The sequence below is a fragment of the Vicia villosa genome, linkage group LG2 (genome assembly GCF_029867415.1).
Source record: "Vicia villosa cultivar HV-30 ecotype Madison, WI linkage group LG2, Vvil1.0, whole genome shotgun sequence".
Lineage (NCBI taxonomy): Eukaryota > Viridiplantae > Streptophyta > Magnoliopsida > Fabales > Fabaceae > Vicia > Vicia villosa.
The window spans coordinates 47,093,203-47,106,232 of NC_081181.1; positions in this window are offsets into that span (position 1 = coordinate 47,093,203).

The window sequence follows — 13,030 nt, forward strand, 5'->3', positions numbered from 1 at the left end:
ACAGTATTTAATGGATGATTTGAAGATGATTCACTATTTGGCAGTGATAAGATTTCTTCTTTTTCTTGTGAATATGATAAGCTTTTTAACTTTGATTCAAAATGAGATTAAGCTTGAATGTCAAAGTTGTTTTGTTCTTTGCAAGAGGTGCTAGTTATATAGAAGCTTGGAAGAATATGACCGTTTGTACTTGCAAGACAATAAAATATCTTCAATAGCTGGATGTGTACTTTGAGGAGACCAGAGGCTAGTCCTTTGAGTAGATGAACAATCTGTCTTAGCTGGAAGTGTACTTTGAGGATTCAGAAGATAGTCCTTTGAGTAGATGATCATTATCTTTTGAATATATGCTCGTTGGTTTATTTTGATTGGATGGGATATGGTGTCATTTGAACTAAATGCTTTTCCCAATGTTTAATAAGATCATGTTAAAGCTAAAACAAAATATATATAAGATCTAACAATACGAGGACCTGCAAGAACACTTGTTAGAGGAGTTAGGATGATAACATGTTGTCCTCAAAACTCATAAGTGTTTCAACACTTTGCTATCTTGAATGCAGTCACCATTGGGCCCCATCTTCTGGGCAAGCTTCTGATAATCTTCTTGACATGATCAGCCTTTGTATATCCCTTATCAAGCACTCTTAATCCAGCAGTTAGAGTTTGAAATCTTGAGAACATTGTTTCAATGTTTTCATCATCCTCCATCTTGAAGGCTTCATACTTCTGGATTAATGCAAGGGATTTAGTCTCCTTGACTTGGGCATTTCCTTCATGAGTCATTTTCAATGATTCATAGATGTCATGGGCAGTTTCTCTGTTTGATATCTTCTCATATTCAGCATGAGAAATAGCATTCAGCAGAATAGTCCTACACTTGTGATGATTTTTGAATTGTTTCTTTTGATCATCACTCATTTCTTGTCTTGACATCTTTGCTCCTCTAGCATTTACCGGATGTCTGTAAACATCCACAAGAAGATCCCATAAGTCACCATCTAGACCAAGGAAGTAACTTTCTAATCTGTCTTTCCAGTATTCAAAGTTTTCACCATCAAACACTGGTGGTCTAGTGTAGCCATTGTTTCCATTGTTTTGTTCAGCAACAAAACCAGATATAGATGTTTCTTTTTCAGCAGCCATAAAGACGTGTTTTTCTCTTCCTGAATCTTTTTCTAACACGGTTAAGTGCTTGCACCTAAAACCGGCGCTCTGATGCCAATTGAAGGATAGAAAAACACTTAGAAAGGGGGGTTTGAATAAGTGTGACTTTAAAAACTCTTAAGATAAAAACAATTGCACAAAGATTTTTATCCTGGTTCGTTGTTAACGAAACTACTCTAGTCCACCCCCTTAGAGTGATTTACCTCAACTGAGGATTTAATCCACTAATCAACCTTGATTACAATGGTTTTCTACTTAGATACCCGCTAAGTCTTCTAGAGTATTCTGATCACAACTTGATCACTCTAGGAATACACCACTTAGAAACTTCTAAGTCTTCTAGAGTCTACTGATCACAACTTGATCACTCTAGGAACCTTTTACAAATCAATGTAAAATAAATGTTTACAAGAGTATTGAAATGCTTCTTAATAAGCTATAATCACAACTGTGATATTTCTCTTAAGTTCTAAGCTTAAATCTCACTAAGATATTACAAGTGAAGTGAGGTTGAAGATGAAGTTTGATATTGAATGATTCAACAGTTTTTCAGTAAGATTGAAAGAGTTGTAAGAGTTTCGACAACTTTGCTTTTGATCAGAACTTCAATATTTATAGGCGTTTTGAGAAGATGACCGTTGGGAGCATTTAATGCGTTGCGTGATCCGTACAGCTTTGCATTTAATGTTTCACTCTTTTGTCAACTACCTCGAGCCTTGCTTTTCCTGCTTTAACTGACTTTGCCTTTAATAGCTTCTAACGTTCCTTTTGTCAGTCAGCGTAGCCTATCATCTTGTACTTGCTTCTGATCTGATGTTTGTAGATACAACGTTTGAATATCAGAGTCATTCAGCTTGGTGCAGAGCATCTTCTTGTCTTCTGACTTTGAAGTGCTTCTAGCGTGATACCATAAGAACTTCAATGCTTCTGCTTCTGAACTCAAGTTCTTCTGATACTTCATAGACCATGTTCTGATTCTGCTTGACCATCTTCTGATGTCTTGCAAGAGCATGTTCTGCTGTTGCAATCTTGAACCTTATGAGTCAGTGCATCTTGCGCTGAATTGTGCATACTCTTTATATATTTCCTGAAATGGAAAATGCATAGGATTAGAGTACCACATTGTCTTATACAAAATTCATATATAATGTTATCATCAAAACTAAGAATATTGATCAGAACAATTACTCCAGATACACATGGATAAGCTTCATTAGAGAAAAATCAGATGTGTTTGAGGTGTTTAAGGATCTATGCACCAGACTGCAAAGAGAAAAGGAAAGTGCTGTAATAAGAATAAGGAGTGATCACTGAAAGGAATTTAAGAATGCCAAATTTGATGAATTTTGCTCGTCTGAAGGAATCAGTCATGAGTTTTCTTCCCCTATCACACCTCAACAAAATGGAGTAGTAGAAAGGAAAAATAGGACTATACAAGAATCAGCTAGAGCTATGATCCATGCAAAGAAGCTACCTATGTACTTTTGGGATGAAGCTATGAACATAGCCTGCTATGTCCATAACAGAGTATCATTGAGAAAAGGAACCTCCTCTTCTCTTTATGAACTCTGGAGAGGTAAGAAACCAATTGTCAAGTACTTTCATGTGTTTGGTAGCAAGTGCTACATCTTGACAGATCGTGACCAAAGAAGGAAAATGGACTCCAAAAGTGATGAAGGTATATTCTTGGGATACTCCACAAACAGCAGAGCTTATGGGGTATTCAACACCAGAACACAAGTCTTGATGGAATCCATCAATGTTATTGTTGATGACCAACATGGAGAATTCGATGTCACAGAGAATATCGAAACATTCCTTGAAATTCAAGATGAACAGTCAGACCAACCTGAAGTGAGTAATGAGCCTCCCTCAGAACCTGAACCTGAAGCAATCAGAAAAGATACATCTATCAGAATTCAGAAAGATCACCCCAAGGAGCTTATCATAGGAGATCTCATCAGTGGGATAATGACCAAATCAAGAGGAACCATTGCCAAATCCTGCTTTGTGTCCAAATTGAACCAAAAAATGTGAAGGAAGCCTTGACAGATGAATTTTGGATCAATGCTATGCAAGATGAACTTGCACAGTTCAAAAGAAATGAAGTATGGGAACTGGTACCTAGACCAAAAGGAACGAATATCATTGGTACCAAGTGGATATACAAGAACAAGTTTGATGAACAAGGAGTCATAACCAGAAACAAAGCCAGACTAGTAGCACAAGAATACACTCAAGTAGAAGGAGTAGACTTTGATGAAACTTTTTCTCCTGTAGCAAGACTTGAGTCAATCAGACTACTACTAGGAGTAACCTGCATCTTAAAGTTCAAGATATGTCAGATGGATGTAAAAAGTGCCTTTATGAATGGATATTTGAATGAAGAAGTGTATGTGGAACAACCTAAAGGCTTTGCTGATCCAAATCTGCCTGATCATGTCTACAAACTAAGAAAAGCTCTCTATGGCTTGAAACAAGCTCCCAGAGCTTGGTATGAGAGGTTAACTGAATTTCTGACCACTAATGGATATAAGAAAGGAGGAATAGACAAAACCCTCTTTGTAAAGAATGAAGATGGAAGAATCAGGATTGCACAAATATATGTGGATGACATAGCGTTTGGAGGACTGTCTGATGGAATGGTAAAACACTTTTTCAGTCAAATGTAGACTGAGTTTGAAATGAGTATGGTTGGAGAATTGACTTACTTCCTTGGACTTCAAATCAAGCAAATGGAAGACTCACCTTTTTGTCTCAAAGAAAATATGCCAAGAACATAGTCTAAAAGTTTGGAATGGATAATGCGAGTCACAAAAGAACTCCTGCACCAACACATCTAAAGCTATCCAAAGATGAAGGGGGCATAAGTGTTGACCAGAGGTTGTACAAGAGCATGATTGGAAGCTTGCTATATCTAACAGCCAGCAGACCAGATATTGCATTTGCAGTTGGAGTATATGCCAGATATTAAGCAGAGCCAAAGGTAAGTCACTTAAACTAAGGCAAGAGAATCTTCAAATATGTAAATGGAACTTCTAACTATGGCATATTATACACTCACGGGTGTGACCCTGTTCTGAATGGATATTGTAATGCTGACTGGGATGAAGTGCTGATGACAGAAAAAGCACATCTAGAGGATGTTTCTTCTTAGGAAACAATATCATATCATGGATTAGCAAGAAGCAGAACTGTGTCTCATTATCAACTGCTGAAGTAGAATACATAGCAGCTGGTAGTAGCTGTTCTTAACTGGTATGGATGAAACAAATGCTAATTGAATATAATGTTTCACAGAATGTCATGACTTTGTACTGTGACAATCTCAGTGCTATCAGCATCTCCAAAAATCTAATTCAGCATAGCAGAAACAAACATATTGATATCAGACATCACTTTATTAGAGAACTTGTAAAAGACAAGGTGATTTGCTTAGAACATGTATCCACTGAACTTTAGCTAGCTGACATTTTCACAAAATCCCTTCATGCTACACAGTTTGAAAACTTGCAGAGCAAGTTAGGAATCTGCATTTTTGAGGAACCATATTTAAAAAAAAAATAGAAGACAGTTGTTTGCTTTGGCAACTTTTGTGGCCAAACAGGGGGAGAAGTAGTAATGTCACCCTAGAGCAACAAGTATGTGGTGGTTGTGTGATCAACAATTCTGATGTGCTTATTTTGTGTTGATCTGTTTAATAGCTGCTCTTGTGGTGTGGTAGTATAGTTATGTGGGCGTTGTGTGCATACTGATGGTGTATGTTGTTTGTGGTATGTTGTACTGTATTAGCCCTGATTTGGTTTGGTTATTGTTCTGCAAGTGTTTCTCTGATATGGTGTGACAGGTTGTTTTAGCCAAAAATTTGCCAAAGGGGGAGATTGTAGATGTTTTCAAGTTGGCTGCATTTGTGGTAAAACATACCTGAGTATTTAATGTCTTGACTGATGTCATGACATGATTTATATTGTGTTATGCAGGCTGCATATGTGTTAAGCTAATACAGGTTCTGTTAGTGAATGTCATGACCGATGTCATGACATCCTTGTCTGACAGCAGGAGCTGTTATGTTTTATTATTATGTTTTCTGATTTCTCTCAATCTACAATTTAGGAAACCTTTTATTGTGTGCTGAATATTTTGTCTAGAAGATTTCGTTGACAACACATTTTGTAACAACCAGATGGCGTGTAAATTAGGTTAACTTGGTTAACCCTAATTTGATTCTTGAAAAGCCCAAGGCCCAAGAGCTGCATATAAGAAGACTGCAATCCTAATTTGGAATGCAGAGAGAGAATTTTTAATTATAAAGAACTGTAGTTCTGTAGCTGTCTCTTGTACTCCAAGCAATTGTCTTTTGATGATTGTATTGGAATAGGTTGTTTATAAGCACAAGTGTGTGTCTCTTGATTGAAGCTTTTAAGCAGATTAAGGTGTGTTTTTGAAGTGTGTCTTCTCTCTCAATTTGTTTAATGTTTGTTTATAATCACTGCTGTGATTGAGGGGGATTGAGTGAAGATACTCAGGTATAGGAATAGATTGGAATTACATTGGGTAGGTTTTAAGTGAGGAGTTGTAAACGGGGGAGTTTAACTCCGAATTAATTTTGCTTATATTAGATTCCCTCCCTGGCTTGGTAGCCCCTAGAGTAGGTTGTTTGAACCGAACTGGGTAAACAATTCTGTGTGTTCTTTATTGTTTTATGCTATTTTGTCTTTAATTATTTTGTGTTATTTTAGATGTCATAACATCCAGTACGACATCCCGTGTGAGGTTACTAGAATTTTCAGATGCTTTGGATTAGTACCTACAAAACACAAATAAATAAAAGTACAAAGCAAAATCTTTTTATATTTTGGTTAGCATATCATATACAAGCTAAAACAAAGGTGCCTGATGATCCCCCTTACAGATGAAGTAAGCACAACACCAAAAACAGAACTCCAAAACGAAGCTCTTGATTAATGATTGAGGTGAAAATATGTATGATCTTAGGGTCAAAATTGGGGTATGACAGATGCCCCTATTTAATTTTCTTCTATCCGGAGATACGAGGATTGAAAATCTTTGTTTCGACACGGTCGAAGAGACTTAAATATAAAAAACACAATTTTTGAACTAAGATATAATGCTATCAAACATGATTATGAAATATAGGGAGACATAACACCACTGGGGAGAAGAAAGAACTCCAATGGGGACAACAAATGTCTTGTGGGAAGAAATCCACTAGGGAAAACAAGACTTCATTTGGGAAACGAGACTTTGCTGGGAATAGAAACTTCACTGTGGCAAATATTTCGCACCAGAAAGGTTAAAGCATCAACTTCCACTGGAGATGCAAGAATACACCAATCTTTCACTGAAGGTGAACTACCAGTCCTTTACTTAAGGTAGACAAAGGATACACCGACTTTCACTGAAGGTGAACTACTAGTCTTTCACTGAAGGTAGACAAAGGATACACCGACTTTCACTGAGGGTGAACTACCAGTCTTTCACAGAAGGTAGACAAGTAAACAAAGGTATATCAACAACACTTTGCTTTTTCAAAGATCAAGGGTGCAAACACAAGTTCACGATCTCAATAAGAGTCATCCAGCGACCAAAATTCAATCCATGAACAAATGGAAAGAAACTGTCAAATAAGACTGGATCAAGTGAGGGAATAACTCACTAGATTTTTCTGTTCATAAGCACGTTGATCAGCAGAACTGAAACACATATCATCCACATAGAAACAAAATTCAGTGGGGAACTAAAAGGAAGTGCACACTTTTTTGCCTAGAGATTCTCTAAATGAAAGAGGACTCTGATGAAAGTAAACTTTCCATGACAGAAAAATGAAGGTATGACTGTTTTTTATGCATGCTAATGATGTATGCTACCAAAGCTGGCACAAGAATCGACTCAGTATAAACTGAATATAACCAAGCATGTCTCAGAACACTCGAGGTATCATCTACGTACATGAGGAAAGAGTTGCCACAACAAACTTTTGATGACTTGGAAATAATTCTACCCAACATTAGGGTCCATGCTAGATGGAAGATCACTGAAGCTGGATCCTATGCCATCCTTAAACCATGTCTGGGATATACCAAATTGGAATATGTTCTTTTTACACATGAAGGAATCACCACATCCATTCCTAGTGGTGTACTCATGAATCAAAATAAACCTTCTTTTATATTTTTCAAAAGATTTTGTTGAAATTTTAATTTTCTTTTTGTTTCAAAAATTACTATCAACAATAAATTAAGTTTAAGAAATATAAAGAAATAAGATTGAAAATAATTGGATAAAGGCTCAAATTTTATTAATAGAATGGTAGCCTGCAAATGACAAGACTCCATGGATCATTACAAAATTTGAAAAGTGGTAATTTTTGTGGAAAAGATACATTGAAATATAATGACCCTATCCTCTCTCACAACTTCGAACATCTGAGTTAAGGCTTCCGTCGAAATGTGTTAAACTTCTCATGACAAACATATGATTGTTGATGGTCAAGTCTTGTCTGATGTAGTTACTTGCCATTAATCCCTAACTTTTGCCTGGACCGCCCTTTCGGGTTTTTCAGTCCACTGGGTAATTTATTCTGTTTATGTCTCTAACTTTTTGCCTGGACCGCCCTTTCGGGTTTTCAATCCACCGAGACGCTCTTTTTTGCCTAAGCCGCCCTTTCGGGTTTTTGACTTAGTGAGCTATTCATTTATTATTTTTAGGCGAAGCATTTCTTGACTACATCAGCATTCACGGGACGCGGGAGCTCCTCTCCATTCATAGCTGCAAGAATTAATGCACTGCCAAAGAAGGCTTTCTTAACAACATATGGTCCTTTGAAATTAGGAGTTCACTTGCCCCTAAAATCAGAGGTGAAAGAGAAGATCCTTTTGAGCACGAGGTCGCCTTCTCTGAACACACGAGGTCGAACCTTTTTATCAAAAGCTTTCTTCATTCTTTTATGGTACAACTGACCATGGCATAAAGTCGTCATTCTCTTTTCTTCTATCAAATTCAATTGATCAAACCTGCTATGACACCATTCATCCTCAAATAACTTGGTTTCCATTAAAACCCTTAATGATGGAATCTTAACCTCAACGGGGAGCACTGCTTCCATACCATAAACCAAAGAAAAGGGAGTTGCCCCTGTTGAAGTACGAATGGATGTACGGTACCCATGCAAAGCAAATGGGATAATCTCATGCCAGTCCTTGTATGTGACAACCATCTTTTGAACAATCTTCTTAATATTTTTATTTGCTGCTTCGGCAGCTTCATTCATCTTTAGCCTGTAAGGCGAATAGTTGTGGTGTTCAATCTTGAAGCTTTCACATAGTTATCTCATCATGCTGTTATTCAGATTTGAACCATTATCAGTAATGATCTTACTTGGTAAACCATATCTGTAGATAATGTTATTCTTGATAAATCTGACCACAACTTGCCTAGTCACATTGGCATAGGAAGTAGCTTCTACCCACTTGGTAAAGTAATCAATTGCTACAAGAATGAATCTATGTTCGTTCGAAGCCTTGGGTTCAATCATTCCGATCATATCAATGCCCCATATAGAGAATGGCCATGGAGAAGAGATAACATTAAGAAGTGTTGGAGGCAATGAATCTTGTCAGCGTACACTTGACACTTATGACACTTGTTTACAAACTTATAGCAATAAGATTCCATTGTCATCCAATAGTAACCTGCTCTAAGCATCTTCTTAGCCATCGAATATCCATTGGCATGGGTACCAAATGATCCTTCATGAATTTCATGCATCAACTTGTCTACTTCGTGTTTATCCATGCTGTCATACCCCAAAATTTGCCCTCCAGATTTTTTTTTAGCGTAGGCTTTGCATATCATTTGCATCTTGTCATTAGGACATTAACTTAATTTTGCATTTATTCTGAAAATCGAAAATATGCATTACTTGTTCATCTTTGCGTATTTTGTTCGTTTTTACGATTTAACAATATTTTCGGTTTACTAATCCTTTTTAGGCTTACAATTCTAATTTTAATTCAATTTAGATTTAAGTTGAATTTTAATTAAAATTAGTAAATCATTTTATTATATTGTTATTTGCATTTGTTCTATTTCTTTTTATTTTTTAGGTGCAAATAAAGATGAGGTCTATTGAGCTTAAATTGATCCATGCCCATCTTGCAAAGCCCATTTTTAATTTAACCTAATGTTCATTATAAATAAACCCTCCTTTACTAACAAAAGGAGGAGGAACTCAACCCTATTTTTTCAAACTCTCACGTACCAACCACAACAAATCCTTGCTTTATTCTAACATCCTCAAGTACATACATACTCTGCTCCACCATTTATTTTGTACATAAACTTCCTTTTGAGAGTCAACCTTATGAATATTCAACTTTCCCCATACAAAAGCTCAAAATCCACAAAGCCTCTCACATATTATTATCATCGTTAATATTTGTTTCACTACAAAACCTTCAGCCTTTCGAAATCATAACCATATCCCATACACTAACCAAAACTAGTAACTGATTTGTTTTTTATTGCAGAGAAATAAATAAGAAGACATCCCAAGAAAGTAAGCAGACAACGCATATGAAAGATAAAAAAAATAGTATTTGATTGTTGTTTTTTTGTTTTGCGCAGGAAGACAGAAAACTATATCACCGTGCAATCTTACTATGCCTGGCACAATTTTTTCGAAACAAAGAAGATGGATAAGTGTGAAGCCAACATCTTGGCCATGGAGGTACAGGGACAAAGGTATAGAACCCATCGTGCCACAACGCCTTCAATCCCGACCAGCACCGACAGGAAATCGACGCGTCCAACATGTGTGATTGCACCTGCTCAAAGAGGCCTTCAACGTCTCCGTGAGAATAAAACTCTGACGCGAGAGCCTTGAACATCATCAACAACCCGAACTCACCTGCATTAGTTTGGTTCCGCATGGTTTTAAATCGATTTGCACAACAACTGGTAATTTGCGCTCAACATCAACAACAGGGAAATTGATTATCATTGCTAACAAATCTGAAATTGAATACTATGCTATGTTAAGTTCACCATTACCATGTTCAGTTTTTTTTATCGTAGAAACAAAAAAGAGAGATGAAAAAAATAAAAATAGAAGGAGGTTCGATCTACTCCGGCACTGTGACCCAGCCACCACCGCCGGCCACCATCGGTTCCTCCGCCCCTTCTCCGACAAGCCTCAACGGCCAACCTTCCTTCTGCCCACAGGTCAGACCGCAACCTCACTCCGCCCACACGCGTCGAAGACAGATCCGATCCACCACCCTCTCCACTCCGATCAACCCATCACCGAGTCAACAACGACAGCCATCCGACGGAGCAAACGTTCGCGAGCGTCAACCCCCAACCGTTTCCCAACGATCTCCGACGATAGCCAAGGCTCCATGATAACACGTGATTATATCGTATATTAGGCTCGATTATAACATAAATTGTTTTATTATTTTATTATAATTATATTTTATTACGGTATTATGCTGGTATTTTCCTTTGTTTCAGGTATTGTATTTATGCAAGAAGCATTTTGCAAAAGAAGAATAAATTGAGAAGGAATTGATTCTAAAAGAAAAAGAAATACAAATAGCAAGATGGGAGGTAAGAAGAACAAAATAAATAAAGATATTGGAAGAAACAAAGCCCAATCTACGAAAATAGAGGGAGATGCCCATCTCCGAAGTTGACCAAATGGAGACCCCCGTCTCCAAATGGAGACCCCCGTCTCCAAATGGAGACCCCCGTCTCCAAAGTTGAGATGCCCGTCTCCAAAGGCCCAAAGCCCAACCCAAGTGGCCACGTCACAAATGGAGACGCTCGTCTCTACCTCTCCACTATTTTCTCCACTTCTTTCTCACCCAAGACGCCCGTTTCCTATCCTTGAGGCGCAAATTGAGACCCACGTCTCAATGACCTATTCTCTTAGCACGATCAGTCAATTTAGTTGCTATATTTTAGGGAGTAAGGCCACGATTCAGGAGATGGAAGTTAGGAACCAAGCACTATATAAAGAGGGGAATACTTGTGTGAAAGGGGGTTGGACCATGCTTAGTCCCAGCCACTGTTTTTAGTTCAGTATTATTTTCCTTTCATTCCAGCATTTTTAATTCCAGCTTTTATTTCTACTTTCGTTCATATTTTCTCAGAACAATTTCTACACCGGAAATTGTTGTGAACCTTTAACGGATCTAACCTTACGTTAGGTTTTGTTTTTATTTCCTTGTTTAATTTACGCCAAATAATTTCTGAAGAACAATCCAACCAACCTGTGGTGGAAGTTCAAGTACTCCAAGATTCAAGTTTTATTTCAGATTTATATTATTCAGGTTTATTATTTACCGCCTTTATTTATATTTATTTGCATGATATATTGTATGCCATTTAATATGCCTTTTATTATGAACCGAACTGATTTATGAATGTTTAACCGTATTAATATGTCTGGCTAATTTATTTAGATATCGGTATGTAAAGTAATTTAACCGTATGGATCCGAAATAAATTGGCTTAATTACGTTTTATTAAAAATCACTCGTTTCTGGTTTCGTGTCTAATTTAATTTGATAAAGTTATAAAACCAACAGAGCGAGAGTTTGAGGTTTTAGAACTAATAAAGGTTAAGGTCAACAGAGCGAGAGTTTGATATTCTTAACTGGATAGTAGACATAGGACATTAGTTTTAAGGATGGCGAAAGCGTATTAAAACTGATTAGAATTTATTTACTTTCAAAAAGTGTTTTTAAACCCGACGCGGGATGGCGAGAGCGTACGTTAGGGAATACTAGCATGATCCGAGTCAACAGAGCGAGAGTTTGAGACTAGGAGATTTAAGTAGGTAACGTCTTCATGAACCGAGCATTTTATTAAATATGATGTTTTCAAAAAGCGTTTCTAAATCTGGTGGGATGGCGAGAGCGTACATTATGAGTTAGGTTCGTAGTCTGAATCAATAGAGCGAGAGTTCGAGAGGAGGACTTTTAAATAACATAGTTAGTAAAGATTTTTGATTTAATTAGAATCTGGCCAATGTAACTTCAGATCATCTAAGTTAGACGAACTACATACCGATATCCGCGCATTTATATTTTATTTAGATTTAGGATTTTAGTTTCCCCATTTATAAATAACCCAAGTATCATTAGCCTTAGCTTTACATAGTAACTTTAGATAACGGTAGGTCGATTTATAGTCCCTGTGGATTCGATATCTTTTAAAACTACACGACACGATTGTGCACTTGCAGTTATCCCGACTAATAGACATGCAAAGTCGCGATCACTCCACCTCCACCTTTTACCACTCTACATCAATTTTTTCCCATCTGGTAGCTGTTTTTTTTCTTCTTCCTATGTCGAATCCGATTTTGTGTTGTTTGTTTCCAATAGTATTATTTTTTGTTTGATTGATTTGCTGAGTAAGAGAAGTTGAGAAAGGGGATTGTAAGGAAGAAAGGGATTTATTCCTGTGTTTCTATATTCTGATGTTTTAACACGCTTTGTTCTTTCTTTGTTTTGTTCTTATAATTAATATTGCCATGTGTCACTGAACAAGTGGTTAATGGTTAATTTTGAAAAGTCAAATGAGTCCTCTTTAGAAAGAACATCGGCGCCTCTTTGCCTACAGTAAGTGATTGCTTTTAATTGTGTTTTTTATTTATTTTATTTATAAATAGTTTATGGTTTTAGAGATTTTTGCATGGGCCTTGGGCCAATACATTTTATTTCTTGTGCACACCCTCTCTACTGATTTGGCTTATCCTTAGTTTTTGTTCGTTGAGTTTGTAATTTATTTAGGTAACTTTAGTATGTTTAGAATTATTTTTATTTCTTCATCG